Below are 19761 nucleotides of genomic sequence, written 5' to 3'. Positions count from 1 at the left end.
CTGGATGTGTGGGTGTCCGTCCCTCTGCAGAGGATCCCGGAGTGTGGATGCCCTTGTCCCCCCCCTACAAGATCCTGGGTGTGTGGGTGCCACTCTCCCCCCCCAGAAGATCTCTGGTGGGTGGGTCCCCAGGGTGTGAGTGCTCCCATTCCCCGATACAGGCTGTGGTGGGGGGGTATAACTGGCTCTCCCTGTCCTGCCCAGGCGGTGCTACAGCAGCTGTTCACAGGGGCAGCAACCCCACTGTCACCCTGCAGCTTTAACCTGCTCCAGGGGTGACCTACTTAACCCCCCCCTCCTTTGGGAGCCCGGGGACCCCGAACTTCCCAGAATCACCTGATTGATGCCGAGCTTAGCACAGACACCGGCTCAGCCTGGCAGGGTGCAGCCCTGACCCCTGATAACCGGCTTCCCTCCGCCTCCTGCTGCACAGCGAGGATCCCACGCGAGAGGCTTTGTGCCCCACGTGTCCAGCCAGGTCCGTTCCAGCTCCAGCTTTCAACTCTGCTTGTGAGCTCCCATCTCCGGCCACACGGGGGCAGCACTAACAGCCTCATCTAAATTTTACCCTTCAAACCGCAGATTATAACCCAGCGGGCAGATTATAACCCAGGAAGCCAAATCCTTCCCCAAACTGACAGTTGAAGCAGAAGATCCCCTTGGAAAGATCAGGATTTTTGCCTTTAAAAAAAGGAAAATGTGCATGGTTCTCTTCTATCTACAGCGAGAGATTGAAGAAGCTCAACTGATTTCATTGACTGGAGGTTAAGAGGGGATTTAATCACTGTTTTTAAATACACAGTTTTAAAAATTCCCAGAGGGGGGAATATCTGATTTTAAAGGGTTCTTTAATTCACCAGACAAAGGTTGAACACGACCCCATTGGTTTGCAGTCGATGTCACAAAATGCCTACCGGAAATGACCATTTTTTAACCGTGAGGCTAATTATCTAGTGGAACAAGCTCCACGCGGGAAATGGTTAAAGCCCCATCACTGCCCTGTGTAAATCAAGACCGCAGCTCTTGCTGCAAGACACCTGGTGTGTGGGTGCCCCTGTTCCCCCTTCAGAACCTCTGGTACATGGTGCTTCCCTCCTCCCAGTTCAAGATCCCCATCATGTGGGTGCTCCCATCCAGGATCTCTGGTGGGTGTCTCTGTCCCCCACCCCATGAACTAGCTCCCGTGTGTGGTTTCCCCTGCCTGCCCCCATCTCGGATCTGTGGGTGTCTCTGTTCCCCTTTTCAAGATCCATGTTGCAGGGGGGTGTCCCTCCCCCCAAGTCAGAATCCCCAGCGTGTGGGTGCTCCCATCCCCCCCTGCAGGCTCTGCGGGGGGTGTCTGTATAAAAAGAGACCGTGTCTCACTGTCTTGCCCAGGCTACGCTGCAGGGGCTATTCACAGGTGCGATCCCACTACTGATCAGCACAGGAGTTTTGACCTGCTCCGTTTCCGACCTGGGCCGGTTCACCTCTCCTTAGGCAACCTGGGGACCCCAAGCTTCCCCGGGATCACCATATTGATGCCGAACTTAGTGCGGACACCCGATCGGCACAGCCCCCTGCAGCCCAGAACTCCTGAGCTCAAGCAATCCGCCGGCCTCAGCCTCCCCAGGAGCTGGGATCACAGGCACCAGCCCCGGAGCCCGGCTTGTTTTGCTATCTGGCAGCTCGAGCTTTAAACTCTGCTTGTGAGCTTTGTGCCTTGGCCAGACGACGACAGCCTGGAACTGGGAAATGCTCCTGCTCCCCGAGCCCACGTCTCATGTCGAGCTGCAGGCGCCGCTGTCCTCTGATGTAAGATCCCGGAGGTTTCGGTGCCACCCATCCCCCGTCCAGGAGCCCAGGTGTCCGGGTACCTCTGGCCCCCATACAGAATCTTGGATGTGTGGGTGTCCGTCCCTCTGCAGAGGATCCAGGAGTGTGGATGCCCTTGTCCCCCGCTACAAGATCCTGAGTGTGTGGGTGCCACTCTCCCGCCCTAGAAGATCTCGGGTGCGTGGGTGGGTGCCCCTGTTCGCCCTTACAGCATCCCTGGTGCATGGGGGCCTCCCTCTGTCCCAACTCAGGGTCCCCAGGGTGTGAGTGCTCCCATCCCCAGATACAGGCTGGGGCGGGGGGGGTATAACTGGGTCTCCCTGTCCTGCCCAGGCGGTGCTACAGCAGCAGTTCACAGGGGCAGCAACCTCACTGTCAACCTGCAGCTTTAAACTGCTCCAGGGGTGACCCATGCGGGTCGGGAGTGAGGGGCACCAGCAGAGCTGAGAGTCTGGAGGTCAGGACTGGGATAGCAGGGGCTGCGGGTCGGGAGTGAGGGGCACCAGCAGAGCTGTGAGTCTGGAGGTCAGGACTGGGATAGCAGGGGCTGCGGGTCGGGAGTGAGGGGCAGCAGCAGAACTGTGAGTCTGGAGGTCAGGACTGGGATAGCAGGGGCTGCGGGTCAGGAGTGAGGGGCACCACTAGAGCTGGGGGGAACCCAGGGGGCTGCGGGTCAGGAGTGAGGGGCACCAGCAGAGCTGAGAGTCTGGAGGTCAGGACTGGGATAGCAGGGGCTGCGGGTCGGGAGTGAGGGGCACCGTCAGAGCTGGTGGACACCTAAGGGGCTGCGGGTCAGGAGTGAGGGGCACCAGCAGCGCAGTAACTGGGAAGCTCAGCGAGGAATCCAGGGGGCTGTGGGTCGGGAGTGAGGGGCACCAGCAGAGCTGTGAGTCTGGAGATCAGGACTGGGTTAGCAGGGGCTGCAGGTCAGGAGTGAGGGGCACCACTAGAGCTGGGGGGAACCCAGGGGGCTGCGGGTCAGGAGTGAGGGGCACCAGCAGCGCAGTAACTGGGAAGCTCAGCGAGGAATCCAGGGGGCTGTGGGTCGGGAGTGAGGGGCACCAGCAGAGCTCTGGGTGTGGAGATCAGGACTGGGATAGCAGGGGCTGCGGGTCGGGAGTGAGGGGCAGCAGCAGAGCTGTGAGTCTGGAGATCAGGACTGGGTTAGCAGGGGCTGCAGGTCAGGAGTGAGGGGCACCACTAGAGCTGGGGGGAACCCAGGGGGCTGCGGGTCAGGAGTGAGGGGCACCGGTAGAGCTGAAGGAAGCCCAGGGGTCTGCGGGTAGGGAGTGAGGGGCACCAGCAGAGCTGAGAGTCTGGAGGTCAGGACTGGGATAGCAGGGGCTGCGGGTCGGGAGTGAGGGGCACCGTCAGAGCTGGTGGACACCTAAGGGGCTGCGGGTCAGGAGTGAGGGGCACCAGCAGCGCAGTAACTGGGAAGCTCAGCGAGGAATCCAGGGGGCTGCGGGTCGGGAGTGAGGGGCACCAGCAGAGCTCTGGGTGTGGAGATCAGGATTGGGATAGGAGGGGCTGCGGGTCGGGAGTGAGGGGCACTGGCAGCGCAGTAACTGGGGAGCTCAGCGGGAAATCCAGGGGGCTGTGGGTCAGGAGTGAGGGGCACCACTAGAGCTGGGGGGAACCCAGGGGGCTGCGGGTCAGGAGTGAGGGGCACCAGCAGAGCTGTGAGTCTGGAGGTCAGGACTGGGAAAGCAGGGGCTGCGGGTCGGGAGTGAGGGGCACCGTCAGAGCTATGGGTGTGGAGATCAGGATTGGGATAGTAGGGGCTGGGGGTCGGGAGTGAGGGGCACCGGCAGCACAGTGACTGGGGAGCTCTGCGGGAAGCCCAGTCGCTGCAGGTCGGGAGTGAGGGGCACCAGCAGAGCTGTGGATCTGGAGATCAGGATTGGAATAGGAGGGGCTGCGGGTCGGGAGTGAGGGGCACCGGCAGAGCTGGTGGACGCCTAAGGGCCTGCGGGTCGGGAGTGAGGGGCAACAGCAGAGCTGTGGGTCTGGAGATCACGATTGGGATAGGAGGGGCTGCAGGTCAGGAGTGAGGGGCACCGGCAGAGCCCATCCCCCTCTTCTGCCCCCGCCCCCAACACCCCCCCGAGCTCCCCCTCCCCCAGTGCCGCCCCTCCCCCTCTCTGCCCCCGCACAAAACACCCCCCCGAGCTCCCCCTCCCCCAGTGCCGCCCCTCCCCCTCTCTGCCCCCGCCCCCAGCACTCCCCCGAGCGCCCCCTCCCCCAGTGCCGCCCCTCCCCCTCTCTGCCCCCGTCCCCCAACACCCCCCCGAGCTCCCCCTCCCCCAGTGCCGCCCATCTCCCTCTCTGCTCCTGCCCCAAACATCCCCCCCGAGCGCCCCCTCCCCCAGTGCCGCCCCTCCCCCTCTCTGCCCCCGCCCCCCAACACCCCCCCGAGCTCCCACCTCCCCCGGTGCCGCCCCTCCCCCTCCGCTCCCCCAGCCCCCAACACCCCCCCGAGCTCCCCCTCCTCCAGTGCCGCCCATCCCCCTCTCTGCCCCGTCCCCCAAAACCCCCCGAGCTCCCCCTCCCCCAGTGCCGCCCCTCCCCCTCTCTGCCCCCGCCCCCAAACACCTCCCCGAGCGCCCCCTCCCCCAGTGCCGCCCCTCCCCCTCTCTGCCCCCACCCCCAACCCCCCCCCGAGCTCCCTTTTCCCCTCTCTGCCCCCGTCCCCAAACACCTCCCCGAGCGCCCCCTCCCCCAGTGCCGCCCCTCCCCCTCTTCCCCCGCCCCCAACACCCCCCCGAGCTCCCACCTCCCCCGGTGCCGCCCCTCCCCCTCTGTGCCCCGCCCCCAACCCCCCCCGAGCTCCCCCTGCCCCAGTGCTGCCCATCCCCCTCTCCACCCCCGCCCCCAAACACACCCCCGAGCTACCCCTCCCCCGATGCCGCCCCTCCCCCTCTTCTGCCCCCGCCCCCAACACCCCCCAAGCTCCCCCTCCCCCAGTGCCGCCCGTCCCCCTCTTCTGCCCCCGCCCCAAACACACCCCGACACTGCTCCTGGTTTTGGGAGGGGAACAGGAGAAAGGACAAAAGAAGCAAGAGATGAAGAGAAAGGAGGGAGGGAGGGAGGAAAAGGTGAAACAAAAAGAACGAACCCTAATGACCCCAGTGATTCTAAGGGACAAAATCCCAGGTGCGGAATAAAATTCTGCCTCCTTAAGGTCGTGTTTTCCATGCCTAGAATTCAACTGTCACCGGATGGATCAGACTGAACAGGTTTCAAACCTCGAGGAGGCTCTTACCTTCTAAACAGGGACGGTTGTTTTCTAGTAAAATCAGGCAAAGGGAAGGAGAAAACTGGAAAGAGGTTCCTCCTGGCGCTCACGTCCGTGAACCCGAATACACCCTCAGTCCTCAAAGAGAGACCTGGAAAAGGAGACTTGCTGAAGCAAAGCCACAGGGGTCTCTGAGGGTTCCCTGGCCCCTCGCCCCTGTCCTGCCTGGCTGATGTCAGCATCTCTCTGTGAGGTCACCACCTCCCCACCACCTTTGACCAATAGTCTGAGGTCCTGCAAAAGGCCTTTGTGATGTCACTGCCACATCCCTCCCTTGCTGTGCTAATGTCCTGCCCCTGGCCAGGCACTTTGGAGGTTTGAGCTACTCCCTGTGGATCACCCCACTCAAGGAGCGTTCGTTCTAGGAAGCAAGCCGGCTAGACAGGAAAACATCAGACGCTGCTCCCAATGCTACGCTCAGTTTTTCAGAAATTAGTCAACTTTATGGCCAGAAGAGACCATTAGAGCATCTAATCTGACTCCCTGCATATCACAGGCCTCCTGTATGACACAATAGCTACTTTTGGGGCAAACACATTCCAGAAAGGCATCTAGTCTTCATAAAATGACATCAGGAGATGGCGAATCCACCACTTTCCTTGGTAGATTGTTCCTGTGGTGAATCATCCTGGCTGTTGAATATTTGTGCCTTAGTTGTAATATGAATTTGTCTCTTTTCACCTTCCAGCCACTGGGTCTTGTTATGCCTTTCTCTGCTAGATTCAAGAGCCCATTAATACCCAATCTATTCTCTCAATGAAAGCCCTTCAACACTTCAATGAAGTCACCTTTCAATCTTCTTTTGATAAGCGAAACAGGTTGAGCTCGTTCAATAGCTCCCTAGAAGGCATTTTTCTCCAGCCCTCAGAACATTTATTGGCTCTTTGGTCATCAGACTCCTGAACTGTAGCTGGATGTGGCTCTTGTTCTTCTGCACAACATAGCTCCTGGAGAAGAGGGATCTGCAAATGTACATTCATATGATACCTTTTTTAATTGATGAAAATATAAATTGACAGAGGATTTAAACTGATTTTAGCTGATGGACAGCTTTGCTAGGTTTTTGTGCATTTGGACAGTGAAATGTTGAGTGTTTACATCCATATCAAGCACCCCTGTATAGTGGAGCTCCTGAACATAATGAAGAATGGAAATGAAAATGCAGCAAAGAATCCTGTGGCACCTTATAGACTAACAGACGTTTTTGCAGCATGAGCTTTCGTGGGTGAATACCCACTTCTTCGGATGAAAATGTTTTCCTTTTTTTAAAAAAAAGAAAGAAGGTTATAAGAGAACACAGGGGGCTTGAATCAAAAACCACTTGATCTACCATCAAGCACTGTACCACTAAGCTATACCCCCATGACCATGGACTCATGAGCTCCAAGACTTTGAAGGACAGACCCTGCTTCCTCGAGATCCTTTGCCATTCCCAGACCAGAAGTGGTTTTAAAAATGGGGTTTGATTAAACTTCTTAAATGTGGTGAACACCACAGCTTGCACACCCACCGATATAGCTTCTCCCACTGACATAGCTGCCACCTCTTGGGGAAGTGGATTAACTGCACCCACATGAAAACTCTCTTCCCTCAGCATAGAGCAGTGGTTCTCAAGCTATGGGTCAGGACCCCAAAATGGGTCATAACCCTGTTTTAATGGGGGTCACCAAGGCTGGCATTAGACTTGTTGGTGCCTGGGGCTGAAGCCAAAAGTCTGAGCTCCACCACCCAGGGCTGAATCCCTCAAGCTCTGGTTTTGCCCTCCCCCAACTGGATAAGAGGGCACAGTGTGAAATGTTTGGGGACCACTGTTTTAGGATGACGTTCTCAATCACTTCTACAAAGTCCAATAAAAGCTATTCCTCACCCACCTACCCCTCCACCAGGACTGACTAGGTATGTTTTGCTGCCCTTCACTCATGCAGGAAGGATAATAACATTTCATTCCACTCAATCCTAAAGTGATTTGTAACCCGCCACCAGCCAAAACTGGTCATTTTGGGAAAGTGGCTCCATCATGCTGCATACCTAGGCAGAGTAGGTGTGTCTATGCAAACACGGTCTGTTCCTGAAGTCTTTCCCCCAGCTTCCACTTAGTATATAAAAACTCCTTATTGTCCCTCTCTCTGCTGACATTAGATTTCTCCTCCTGTCTTTTCATTGATAGTTCTGATGAGGTGGCTGAGTGGTTAAGGTGATGGTTTGCCAGTCCATTGTGCTCTGTATGCATGGGTTCCAATCCCATGCTTATTGGATGCATTTAGTCATTACTCCTCCTTTGTAGACAACCATGTCCCTGTTTGATATGATGTTGCTTCTTGCAAACAAAAACCTTCTCAGAAACTCAGAACTCCCTTGCTTTAAATAAAATGTCTAAATCCCAGATTTCTTAAAAAAAGAAAAATTCTCTAGTACTGTATTTCTTAATTTATATCTCAAAAGGTAACATCCTCGTCATCTCCTCCAAACACCCTGGGACCTGCCCAAATTATTAAAATACCCTCAACCCGAGCAAGGCCAGAGCAGTGAACCAGAGCTAGTGTCTACGCCAAGCTGTTCTGAAGGAGGCAACTCAAACATTTTCTCCCTGCTTCCCTTGGCAAGGTCTGACTGAGAAAACAAAATTCCCCAAACTGAAAAACCAATACTAGTCTGGTTGGGGACTTTGGTTTGAAAGTATTATTGTTATTATTCTCTTCTGATTTCTGAATCAGTTCAGTTCAGTCTTTGTCCTCCAGGTGTGTTTCCAGCTAAAACCACATTGAGGGGACTGGAACACTGACCTATCAGCTCTTAACACCCAAACTTTCAGTAATTCTTTATCAGTGCCTGCGAGTGTAATTTAAACCATAGGTCCTTCCAGCTCTGAATCTTGTCTTCTGACAGTAGCCAATACCAGGTGCCCCAAAAGCCACTCCTCAAAGTACCACTGGGAGTTGAACCCAGGATCTCTTGTTTACAAAACAAGTGCTTTAACCAGCCAAGCCATGGTACCTGCTGTTATTTAAAGCAGTGTGTCTGCCCCCACCTGACTCTCTGCCAATCCCCACTGGGCCCTGACAAGTGTTGCTTGTGTTTGGCTTCTGTAAAGCAGAGGAGCAGGTGAAGTTTTGCTCCCCAGGTGTGTGTGTGATTCTTTGGACAGGTCTACACTATGAAATTAGGTTGGTGTAATTACACCAGGCTGGCAATGCAGTTCTATCAACCTAATCCCGGTGTAGATAGCGGCTCAGCTGTCAGAACTTTCTGGAGCTATGAAAGGGGAGAGGTCCGGCCTCTGTAGCAGGAATGCAGGGCAGGTGAGTTCACGGCGGGCATTGTGGGATACTGGTGGAGACCAGTTATGGTGATATAATGACCAGCAGCATTTACACTGACAATTTGTCACTTTAAGTTTGCTGCACAAAGCTCTAGGCCTCTCGTCGAGGTGGTTTTATTTTGTCACCAAAACAGGGCAATTTTGTCACCAGACGTGGCATTGCAGTGTGTGCACCAGCCACAAGCTGCCGAGCGAGGGCTGAAATAACTTTGTAGTGCAGACCTGGCCAAAGATTTACACACACACACACACGCACACACACACACACACACACACACACCTTGCAAGGAAAACCTCACCTGCTCCTCTGCTTTGCAGAATCCAACACAAGCAAAGCTTTTCAGGCCCCAGTGGGGATGGCAGGGAGTCAGGTGTGGGCAGACACTGGGTTTTAGCCACAAGCAAGCACCATGGCTTAGCCGGCTAAAGCACCTGTCTTGTAAACAAGAGATCCTGAGTTCAACTCCCAGTGGTGCCTTGTTGAGTACATCTTGGAGCACCTGGTATTGGCTGCTGTCAGAAAACTAAATGGGCCTTTGGTCCAGCCCAGTGTGGCTGTTTAAATTATACTCACAGGCACTGATAACAGAATTACTGAAAGTTTGGGAGTTAAGAGCTGATAGGTCAGTGGTCCAGCCTGTCACAATGACCCCCTTCCTCTGGGACAGGGGCAGGTCTGGGCTCTCACACCAAATGCTCATTGTGGCTGCCAGAATCTGTGAGTGACTAATTTAGTTTGCACTGACGGTTGAGTCCTGCTTTGTGCACCATGTGTGAGAATGAAAATCCTAAACCGCCCTTTGAAATAACGAATGCAGCAGGACGTGTTATTGTCCCTGCCCCAAAGCAGACAGACCAATGGAGAAATGCCATTGAGTCCAGGGTAATACCCCACTGCCATGTTACCTTTTTTGCTTGCTAAACTCCCTCCCAACCTTGTGGGGTCCAGAGCCCGGTATTGAGCCTGAGCCGAGATGTCTACAGTGCAAATTTACCACCCCATGGCCCTAGCCTGGTAGCCTGCACTGGCATGGGACAGCCGTGGGTGTTTCATTGCAGTGTGGACATAGCCTAGCATTATGTCTACACTGCCATTAACACACCCAAGTCACTATTCTCAAACCCTGGGTCAGTTGATTGAGTCTTGTGGGGCTTGTGCTGCAGGGTTGTAAAATTACAGTGTAGACACTTGGGCTTCAGCCCAGCCTGTGAGACCCCACGAGGGGTGAGGGTCTCCGAGCCTGGGCTCCAGTCTGAGCCCCAGGAGCCCAAATCAGATCATCCAGGCCAGCTGAGCCACACATATTTTATCACAGTATAGATGCCCTCTCAGGGTATGTCTACACTGCAATGTAAGCCCAGGGTTAGCAGAAGTCATGTCAGCAGCCCCAACACATAAACAGAAACCACGAGGGAAAGACCCCCCCCCAAATAAGCTGGGCAGTGTCCTTCTCCCTACAGTTTGTAAGTCCAGCAACCAAAAGTGCTTTAACATGAGCCATCCCCTCTCTGCACCCCATTCACAGCTGCTGTCCTTAGTCAGTGCAAGCCCAGAGGTGCCTCTGTACAGTTCACCTGCCATCCTGGGTGGAAAAGGGGGAAAATAAGAAGGCACCGTACTCACTCTGTTGTCTAGGGACTCACGCATCCCTCTACAGCCACCCTGTCCTAAAGTTGGTCTAACACCTAAATTTTACTATTGAGACCCAAACCCCAGCCCACTTGGCTTTGGAACCCCTGTCCCCTGCCTAGCAAGTGCTATTGAACTGAGGGTGAGTCCCTCAATCGGGGTCTGCCAAGCACCGTTGTGCTGCCCTCGATTCACACAACAAGGAGAACAACCCTTTATTTCTCCTGCCCCTATAACAAGGAGACTGGGAATCCAACACCCGCCACAAGTGATCATTTCGGCAAGCAACCCAACCTATTTCCAACATACTGTAAAATCCACATGCAGACTCATACACGAAACCTTGCAAGAAAATCTTCCTGAGGGGGTCTGAAGCACCTGCTGCTGGAGGGAAGGAGGGAGCTGTGGGTTGGGATTGAGGGGCACTGGGAATAGGAGGGGGATGTGGGCTGGGATTGAGGGGCACTGGGAATAGGAGGGGGCTGTGGGTTGGGACAGAGGAGAAGGGTGAAGAGGAGCAGGCTCTGGTTGGGAGTGAGGAGCAGTGAGCATAGGAGGGACTGAGGGTTGGGACTGAGGGGCACTGGGAAAAGAGGGGACATGGGTTTAGGCTGAAGAGTATCTTCATTTGGGGATCCAGCAGGACAGGGGAAGGCAGCAGGTGATTCTAATTCCTTAGGGATATTCTGTGTGTTTGTATGTGTGTGTGTGTTTGTGTGTGTGTGTGCAGGGAAGGAACATGCTCTATGCCCAGAGGCCTTTATTCCTCCAGGCTGCAAGGACAGAGGGGCTGTCAGGAAGTTGCCCCTTCAAACCCACACACAAAAAGGCCCTTCTGAGGAAAGGGAAAATCCTGAAGAGAAAAAGTAACATCAAAGAGGACTCCAGCAAGACAGCTTAAGAGTTTGGTGAATAGTTTATTACTTGACCAGGAACTTGAACCCTGGGCCCTCAGATTAAAAATCTGACACTCTGCCAACTGAGCTAGCCAGGCTCACAAACCAAAAGAGCAAGTTGGTGCAGAGGAGAAAATAGCGAAGAAAACAGTGGGAAACAATAGGGGAAACCTGCTGCTCTCTCTGGCCTGGTCAGGGGGCTGTGCCGATCAGGTGTCCGCACTCAGTTCAGCATCAATATGGGGATCCCAGGGAAGCTTGGGGTCCCCAGGTTGCCTAAGGAGGAGTGAACCGGCCCAGGTCGGAAACGGAGCAGGTCAAAACTCCTGTGCTGATCAGTAGTGGGGTCGCGCCTGTGAGTAGCCCCTGCAGCGTAGCCTGGGCAAGACAGTGAGACACGGTCTCTTTTTAGACCCTCCCCCGCCCCCGCAGAGACTGGATGGGGGGATGGGAGCTCCCATTGTGGGGATCCTGAACTGGTGGGAGGGAGGCACCATGTACCAGGGATCCCAAAATGCGGAACAGGGACCCCCCACACACCAGGTGTCTTGCAGCAGGAGCTGCAGTCTTGATTTACAAACTGCAAGTGGTGGGGAAGTTACCACCTCCCTTGCGGCGCTTGTGCCACTAGATAATTAGCCTCACGGTTAAAAAATGGTCATTTCCAGTTGGGATTTTCTGACATCAACTGCGAGCCAATGGGGTCTTGTTCAATCTTTGTCTGGTGAATTAAAGAACCCTTTAAATCACATATTTCCCCCCTCTGGGAATTTGTAAAACGTATTTAAACCAGTGATTAAATCGCCTCTTAACCTCCAGTCAATGAAATCAATTGAGCTTCTTCAGTCTCTCGCTGGAGACATTTCCCTTGTTTTTAAAGGCAAAAATCCTGATCTTTCCAACGGGAGCTGCTGCTTCAATGTTCAGTTTGGGGAGGGATTTGGCTGCGCTCAGAGATCTGCCCGCGGGTTACAATCTGCGATCCGAAGGGTCGATCGCAAACAGCGTTTAGATGGGACCGTTAGTGCCGCCCCCGTGTGGCCAAAGATCAGAACTGACCAGCAGAGTTTACAGCTGGAGCCTGGGACGCTCCTGAACAAACTGGGCACGAAGCCTCTCGCGTGGGACCCTCGCTGTGCAGCAGGAGGCTGAGGGAAGCTGATTGTCAGGGCTCAGGGCAGCTCCCTGCCATGCTGAGCCGGTGTCTGTGCTAAGCTCGGCATCAATCAGGTGATTCTGGGAAGTTCGGGGTCCCCAGGCTCCCACAGGAGGGTGAAGCAGGTCACCCCTGGAGCAGGTTAAAGCTGCAGGGTGACAGTGGGGTTGCTGCCCCTGTGAACAGCTGCTGTAGCACCGCCTGGGCAGGACAGGGAGAGCCAGTTATACCCCCCCCCCCAGGGTTTATCGGGGGATGGGAGAACTCACACCCTGGGGACCCACCCACCAGAGATCTACTGGGGGGAGAGTGGCACCCACACACCCAGGATGTTATGGGGGGGACAAGGGCATCCACACTCTGGGATCCTCTGCAGAGGGACGGACACCCACACACCCAGGATTCTGTATGGGGGGCAGAGGTACCTGGGCTCCTGGACGGGGGATGTGGGCACTGAAACATCCGGGATCTTACCTGGGAGGACAGCGGCGCCTGCAGCTCGACATGAGACGGGGACAGGGGAAGCAGAAGCATTATCCAGTTCCAGGATGTCCCCGTCTGGCCAAGGCACAGAGCTCACAAGTGGAGTTTAAAGCTCCAGCTGCCAGACAGCAAAACAAGCCGGGCCCTGTGGCTGGTGCCTATGATCCCAGCTCCTGGGGAGGCTGAGGCCAGCGGATCGCTTGAGCTCAGGAGTTCTGGGCTGCAGCGGGCTGTGCCGATCAGGTGTCCGCACTAAGTTTGGTATCAATATGGTGATCCCAGGGAAGCTCGGGGTCCCCAGGTTGCCTAAGGAGGGGTGAACCGGCCCAGATTGGAAACAGAGCAGGTCAAAACTCCCGTGCTGATCAGTAGTGGGATCGCACCTGTGAATAGCCCCTGCAGCATAGCCTGGGCAAGACAGTGAGACATGGTCTCTTTTTATACAGACCCCCCCCCCACAGAGCCTGGAGGGGGGATGGGAGCACCCACACGCTGGGGATTCTGAATTGGGGGGAGGGTCGCACCCAAGCAACACGGATCTTGAAAAGGGGAACAGAGACACCCACAGATCCCGGATGGTGGCAGGCAGGGGAAACCACACACGGGAGCTAGTTCATGGGGTGGGGGACAGAGACACCCACCAGAGATCCTGGATGGGAGCACCCACATGATGGGGATCTTGAACTGGGAGGAGGGAAGCACCATGTACCAGAGGTTCTGAAGGGGGAACAGGGACACCCACACACTAAGTGTCTTGCAGCAAGAGCTGCGGTCTTCATTTACACAGGGCAGTGATGGAGAATTAACCACGTCCCTTGTGGAGCTTGTTCCACTAGATGATTAGCCTCACCAGGTCAACACTACGAGTTTATATCAAATTTAGCAGCATTAAATCACATTAACTCTGCACCCCTCCACACAACGAAGCCCTTTATATCGATATAAAGGGTTATTAATACTGATATCTCGGCTGGCCTACACTACAGGGGGAAATCGATCTAAGATACGCACCTTCAGCTATCGCACAGTGCACCATTGTGACCACTCTGGACAGCAATCTGAAGTCGGATGCGCTGGCCAGGTTGACAGGAAAAGCCCTCCGAACTTTTGAATTTCATTTCCTGTTTGCCCAGCGTGGAGCGCCGATCAGCACAGGTGACCATGCAGTCCCAGAATCAAAAAAGAGCTCCAGCATGGACCGTACGAGAGATACTGAAGCTGATCTCTGTATGGGGAGATGAATCTGTTCTATCAGAACTCCGTTCCAAAAGACAAAATGCCAAAACATTTGAAAAAATCCCCTAGGCTATGATGGACAGAGGCCACAACAGGGACTCGACACAGTGCTGAAACTTAAGGACCTGAGACAAGCGTACCAGAAAGCCAAAGAATGAAATGGACACTCACGGAGGGAGGGGCGACTGACGACTGTAGCTATCCCACAGTTCCCGCACTCTCCGAAAACCATTTGAATTCTTGGCTGAGTTTCCAAAGCCTGAAGGGTCAAAAACATTGTCACGGGTGGTTCAGGGTATATGTCGTCGCCCCCCCTCCCCCCGTGAAAGCAAAGGGAAAAAAATCATTTCTCGCCTTTTTTCAATGTCACCGTATGTCTACTGGATGCTGCTGGCACATGTTGTGCTGCAGCGCTACACAGCAGCATCCCCTTCCCTTCCCTTCCAGACGGCAGACAGTACAGTAGGACTGGTATCTGTCATCGTCGTCCTGTGAGTGCTCCAGGCTGGCCTCGGTGAGGTCGGCCGGGGGCGCCTGGGCAAAAATGGGAATGACTCCCAGGTCATTCTTTTCTTTAAGCTTTGTCTAATGGAGATTCAGTCCTGCCTGGAATATCATAGCAGCTGGATGCTGCCCTCCCCGCCCCCTTTGAGCTCTACTTGCAGAGGCAATAAAGTCAGTGTTGTTTCATATTCATGCATTCTTTATTACTTCATCACACAAATGGGGGGATAACTGCCAGAGTAGCCCAGGAGGGGTGGGGGAGGAGGGAAGCAATGGGTGGGGTTGTTGCAGGGGCACCCCCTAGAATGGCATGCAGCTCATCATTTATGCGGGATGTCTGGGGCTCTGACTTGTATCGGCCATTTACTTCTCTGGTTCTTTTGTAGGCTTGCCTGATAGTCTAGACAGGACTGACTCTCCTTTTAGACAAAACTTAAAGAAGAGAATGACCTGGGGAATCATTCCCATTTTTGTCCATACGCCCCCAGCCAACCTCACCGAAGCCGGCCAGGAGCACCCATGACAGCAGCAAATGGTTCAGTATAACTAGCAACTGTCATTGTCAACTTGCAAAGCAGCAGACGGGACGGTATGGCTGGTAACCATCTTTGCTAACTTGCAAAAGGCAAGGGGATGCTGCTGTGTAGCGCTGCAGTACCGCGTCTGTCAGCACCATCCAGTAGACATACGGTGACAGTGAAAAAAGGCTGAACGGGCTCCATGGTTGCCGTGCTATGGCGTCTGCCCGGGCAATCCAGGGAATATGGTACGAAATGATTGTCTGCAGTTTATTTCACGAAGGGAGCATTGAGTGACGACATTTACCCAGAATCACTCACGACACTGTTTTTGCCCCATCAGGCATTGGGATCTCAACCCAGAATTCCAATGGGCGGGGGAGACTGTGGGAAGTATGGGATAGCTATGGGATAGCTACCCACAGTGCAACGCTCTGGAAATCGACGCTAGCCTCGGTACATGGACGCACACCGCCGAAGTAATGTGCTTAGTGTGGCCGCGTGCACTCGACTTTATACAATCTGTTTGCAAAAAACAGTTTATGTAAAATTGGAATAATCCCGCAGTGTAGACACACCCTGTGATTAACAACTTTAGTGGCTAATTGAAAGGCTGATGGTTCAAACCCAAGTGAAGATGGAGGTCGGTTTTTTTTAACTGATGAGCATCCAGTACATTTTAACAGGCAGAGAAGCTCCTCAATGCTGGTCTAGCCTCATTGGGCAAGCATAAGGAGCACTTTTGCTAGATGCATTGGTGGTATAGTGGTGAGCATAGCTGCTTTCCAAGCAGTTGACCTGGGTTCAATTCCCAGCCAATGCAGGGATGTGATGTTTTCTCCCCTGGGAATTGGTTTAATTTCAGTCACATTGTATCAGTTTAGCAATGGAATGAGGGAATCAATGTCCTGCAGGTCATTCAACACACAAGGAAGGAAGAAAGGGGCAGGACTATACAATGAGCTGTTGGAGTTGTCCTGGTATTACAATGTTTGGTTTATTTTATTTTTTTTAAATTCTTTACTTCCCTCTCCCTTTTAGACTCTGAGCCTTTAAGTTCAGAAGGGACCAATGTGATCATCTAGTCCGACCTGCTGCACCTTGCAGGCCAAAAGACCCCACCCACCCACCCACTCCTGTAATAGACCCGGGAGGGGAGGCAGCTATGAGCACTGCCCCTACCCCAGGCAGCACATGGAGGCCCTCTGCTCCACTCCCCCAATGGGTGTGCAGAGATGTGCCAGCAGCACTGAGGTGGCTCCCTGCCCACTCTGCCTCCGTCCCTCCGTGCCGCTCCCAGAAATGGCCGGCATGTGCCAGCATCCCCTGGGGTGGGCGGAGTGTCTCCATTCACTGCCCCTGCCCCGAGTACCAACTCCACAGCGCCCATTGGCCAGGAACTGCAGCCAATGGGAGCTCTGGGGGCGGTGCCTGCAGGCAGCAGCACACGGAGACTGCCTGGCACGGCCCACCTAGGAGCTGCTGACGCAGGGTTTACCGGTCACTTTGGGAGCTGCACTGCCCAGGGTAAGCGCCACCCCTCCTGCACCCCAACCCCCTCTTCCAGCGCAAAGCCTGCACCCCACACCCAAATTTCCTCCCATAGCTTTGCTCGTCTTCCTTTCACCCAGAACTGTCCTTCTCCTGGGCTGCAAGTAGCCATCCCGGGGAAGCCAAGAGGCAGGCACAGGATTCTACCTCCCAGCAGCCAACCGCACCTCCCCAGGCTTTGCAGAACGACTGGTGGTGCTCTACTAACCCCACTTAGCCGCACTGAGGTGCTTAGCTTCTGCCCTGCCTTCCTCAGCTCGACTTTCCTCTTTTGCCCCATTCCTGCCTCACTCCCTCCTTTGGCAAGTCACTCAGAAGAGCCAGCCGCCATAGGCCAACCTCCAAGGGCAGAGGAGACCAAGCCACAGGGCTTCAAAAGGTGACTGGCCAAGATCCTCTAGCTTTCCCCTGCTGATGCCAAGGCTTTTTTCCCAGCTCATTTCACCACCCTCTGCCATGCAGGGGTTGGGGTTATCGCAGGTGTTACCCGAAATTGAGCCAGCTAGTAAGCGTAGGGAGGACTAATGACCCACCAGAGTTTGGCTGAAAGCAGCACGTTTATAATACTGACGGCTAAGCTCAAAATAAGCGGGGGGGGGGGTGTCACACTCGCACTCGCACACTCACACTCCCAGGACAGGCACGGCACTGGAGATGTCTGGATTCTGCAAGGTAAGTTTCCCACAGCACCGTGTTGGACGGTGTGATGAAGGTAAGTCTTCCTGAGGCACAATGAAATACAACGCAGAGAACCACTGGCCAGGCGGTCCGGGCAAAGGGGATTCACTGGAGGTACAAGCTTGTGAGTGCTCCCCTGAGCACAGGGCCCTTCCCCTTTTAAGGGCCTGCACCTCATGGCCTGTGACTAGAGATGACTTGGCTACATCTGGTTGGTCACCCTCCACCTTGAGCAGTGTCCATGCTCTGGGTGTGTGATCGCTGCCTAATTAGAGTCCCAGACACCTTGTCTACCTGGGAGCTCTTCTGCTCTTCAACCAGCCCATTCATCCCAGGAGCATTCCAGGGGGGAACGGGAGGGGAAAAGCCACTTCACAGGCATTCAGAGAGGGAGAGGAGACAAAAGTGGGAGCAGGGGAAGTATAACAGACCTTCTGAGCATAGAAATCATTGCTGCTCCTACAACCGCAGGGAATAGGCCAGTAGGAGCTGGGAAAATCAAGCCAGCATGTTTCTGCCTGGTTTTGAACCAAGGACCTTTTGCGTGTTAGGCAAACGTGATAATCACTACACTACAGAAACTCTGTTGCAAGGCTCTGCCCCTCCCTTCATAAGGACATAAGAATGGCCATATTGGGTCAGACCAAAGGTCCATCCAACCCCGCATCCTATCTGCTAACAGTGGCCAATGCCAGGTGCCTCAGAGGGACTGAACCTAACAGGTAATGAGCAAGTGATCTCTCTCCTGCCATCCATCTCCACCCTCTGACAAACAGAGGCTAAAGACACCATTCCTTACCCATCCTGGTTAATAGCCATTCATGGACTTAACCTCCATTCATTTATCTGCAAAAAGAACGAGGAGTACTTGTGGCACCTTAGAAACTAACAAATTTATTTGAGCATAAGCTTTCCTGGGCTAAAACCAACTTCATTGGATGCATGCAGTGGAAAATACAGCAGGAAGATATATATTCACACACACACACACACACAGAGAACATGAAAAATTGGGTGTTGCCATACACACTATAACGAGAGTGATCAGTTAAGGTGAGCTATTATCAGCAGGAGAAAAAAAACCTTTTGTAGTGGCTTTCATGGCCTTTGAGAAAGCAAGACAGAGCCTTGGAAGGCCCCACAGGATTTGTAGCACAGGAATTGTTCTCAGATTCCACTGAGACTTCAACTCAGATTGCAGGATTCAAAGTCCTGAGTGCTGCCCTTACACCATGGGACCAGCACAGCACTTGTTGATTACTGTAGACTTCCAGCAGGGAGGACTCTGTGGGCAGGGGCGGCTCTAGGCATTTTGCCGCCCCAAGCACGGCAGGCAGGTTGCCTTCGGCGGCTTGCCTGCAGGAGGTCCGCCGAAGTCGCAGGCATGTCGCCGAAGGCAGCCTGCCTGCCGCCCTCGCGGCGACCGGCAGAGCACCCCCCGCGGCTTGCAGTCCCAAGCATGTGCTTGGCATGCTGGGGCCTGGAGCTGCCCCTGTCTGTGGGGACAATTTTTTCTGGCAGGGAGGACTCAGTGGGAACATGCCTCTCTGGCCAGCCCTGCATTTGCTCAAAAAGTCAGCACCCAGCACTTTGCTGCAGGCCCAGAGGCCTTTCTTCCTCCAGACTGTGAGGCCAGTGGACAGGTGAGGCAGTAGCACCTTCAGTCCCAGTCAGTAAAGTGCCCTTCCTAGGAAAGGCCATGTCCTGAAAAGGAAAAACTAAAGTCAAGGAGAGTCCTTCTAAAAATCCTTGGGGATGTCACAGGGGGAAAGTGTTTCTTTACCTGACCAGGGACTTGAACCCTGGACCCTCAGATTAAAAGTCTGATGCTCTGCCAACTGAGCTAGCCAGGCTCACATTTTAAAGAGGCAAATTTCATGCAGAAGAGAAACTAGTCAAGAAAAATGAGGGCAGGAAACAATACAGAAAACCTGCTACTCTCACTCTCTTAGCAGTCCTAGCCCCAGCCTGCTCCTCCATCTGGTGCCTTGAGGCCTTATTCTTTTTGTCGTTAAATATCAAATCCAGGAGAAAACACAGTTATACAAAGCAAAACGAAATCACAAACAGAAATGTCATTGGAAATACAGAAATAAAAAAGGAAAATGCAGTTCCCATCACTTTATCATGTCTGGGCAATTCCTGTATCAAGAGCACCCGCTAAGGTCCTTGTGTGCTTACGAGAAATCTGGAGGAACTCATACCACAACCTGAACATGAAACTCAACTGCTCCCAGGTGCTGCAGTAAAACCCTTTCCCTGCTGTGACATTGCACTCCATAGGATTTTATGAAAATATGCTAATGAGTGTGAATATAAAGTGGCTGGACTATGCTTCATGCAAAAGGTCTCTTGTGAGGTATCATTACAAAGCTTATAATCTACTATGTGTGTTCATCCTATTTGTATGAACCGATCATTCTTGGATCTGAAACTAGAAATATGAACTATAACACTGAGGTCCTGTTGTAATGATGCAAAGTGTGGGCCATTAACAGTGGTTTGGACTCTTGATGGCTCCCATTAACCAGGACAATAGACTGGAGATGGCTCTGTCCTGCACCATCTGTGAGTCAGGCCAGGAAGAATGAAGGCTTGGGGGGGTCTCACAGGACATGTGACCATGTCCCCCGGTACAGGAATCCATCTTAAACCTGGGGCTCTTCCCCAGGTGAGA

General features: G+C 53.9%; 3 non-coding genes across 3 annotated transcripts; 1 reads left to right on the top strand and 2 right to left on the bottom strand.

Moving 5' to 3' along the window:
• Positions 1 to 8034: 8034 nt before the first annotated feature.
• On the bottom strand, positions 8035 to 8108 carry TRNAT-UGU. The gene has a single exon. It is a non-coding gene; the product is annotated as a tRNA-Thr (tRNA).
• Positions 8109 to 15606: 7498 nt separating this feature from the next.
• Positions 15607 to 15678, top strand: TRNAG-UCC. Its single transcript has one exon. It is a non-coding gene; the product is annotated as a tRNA-Gly (tRNA).
• Positions 15679 to 18864: 3186 nt separating this feature from the next.
• On the bottom strand, positions 18865 to 18937 carry TRNAK-UUU. The gene has a single exon. It is a non-coding gene; the product is annotated as a tRNA-Lys (tRNA).
• Between the last annotated feature and the right edge of the window lie 824 nt (positions 18938 to 19761).

The sequence above is a fragment of the Mauremys mutica genome, unplaced genomic scaffold, assembly GCF_020497125.1.
Source record: "Mauremys mutica isolate MM-2020 ecotype Southern unplaced genomic scaffold, ASM2049712v1 Super-Scaffold_100422, whole genome shotgun sequence".
Taxonomy (NCBI): domain Eukaryota; kingdom Metazoa; phylum Chordata; order Testudines; family Geoemydidae; genus Mauremys; species Mauremys mutica.
This window is presented reverse-complemented; position numbering and strand designations above follow the sequence as displayed.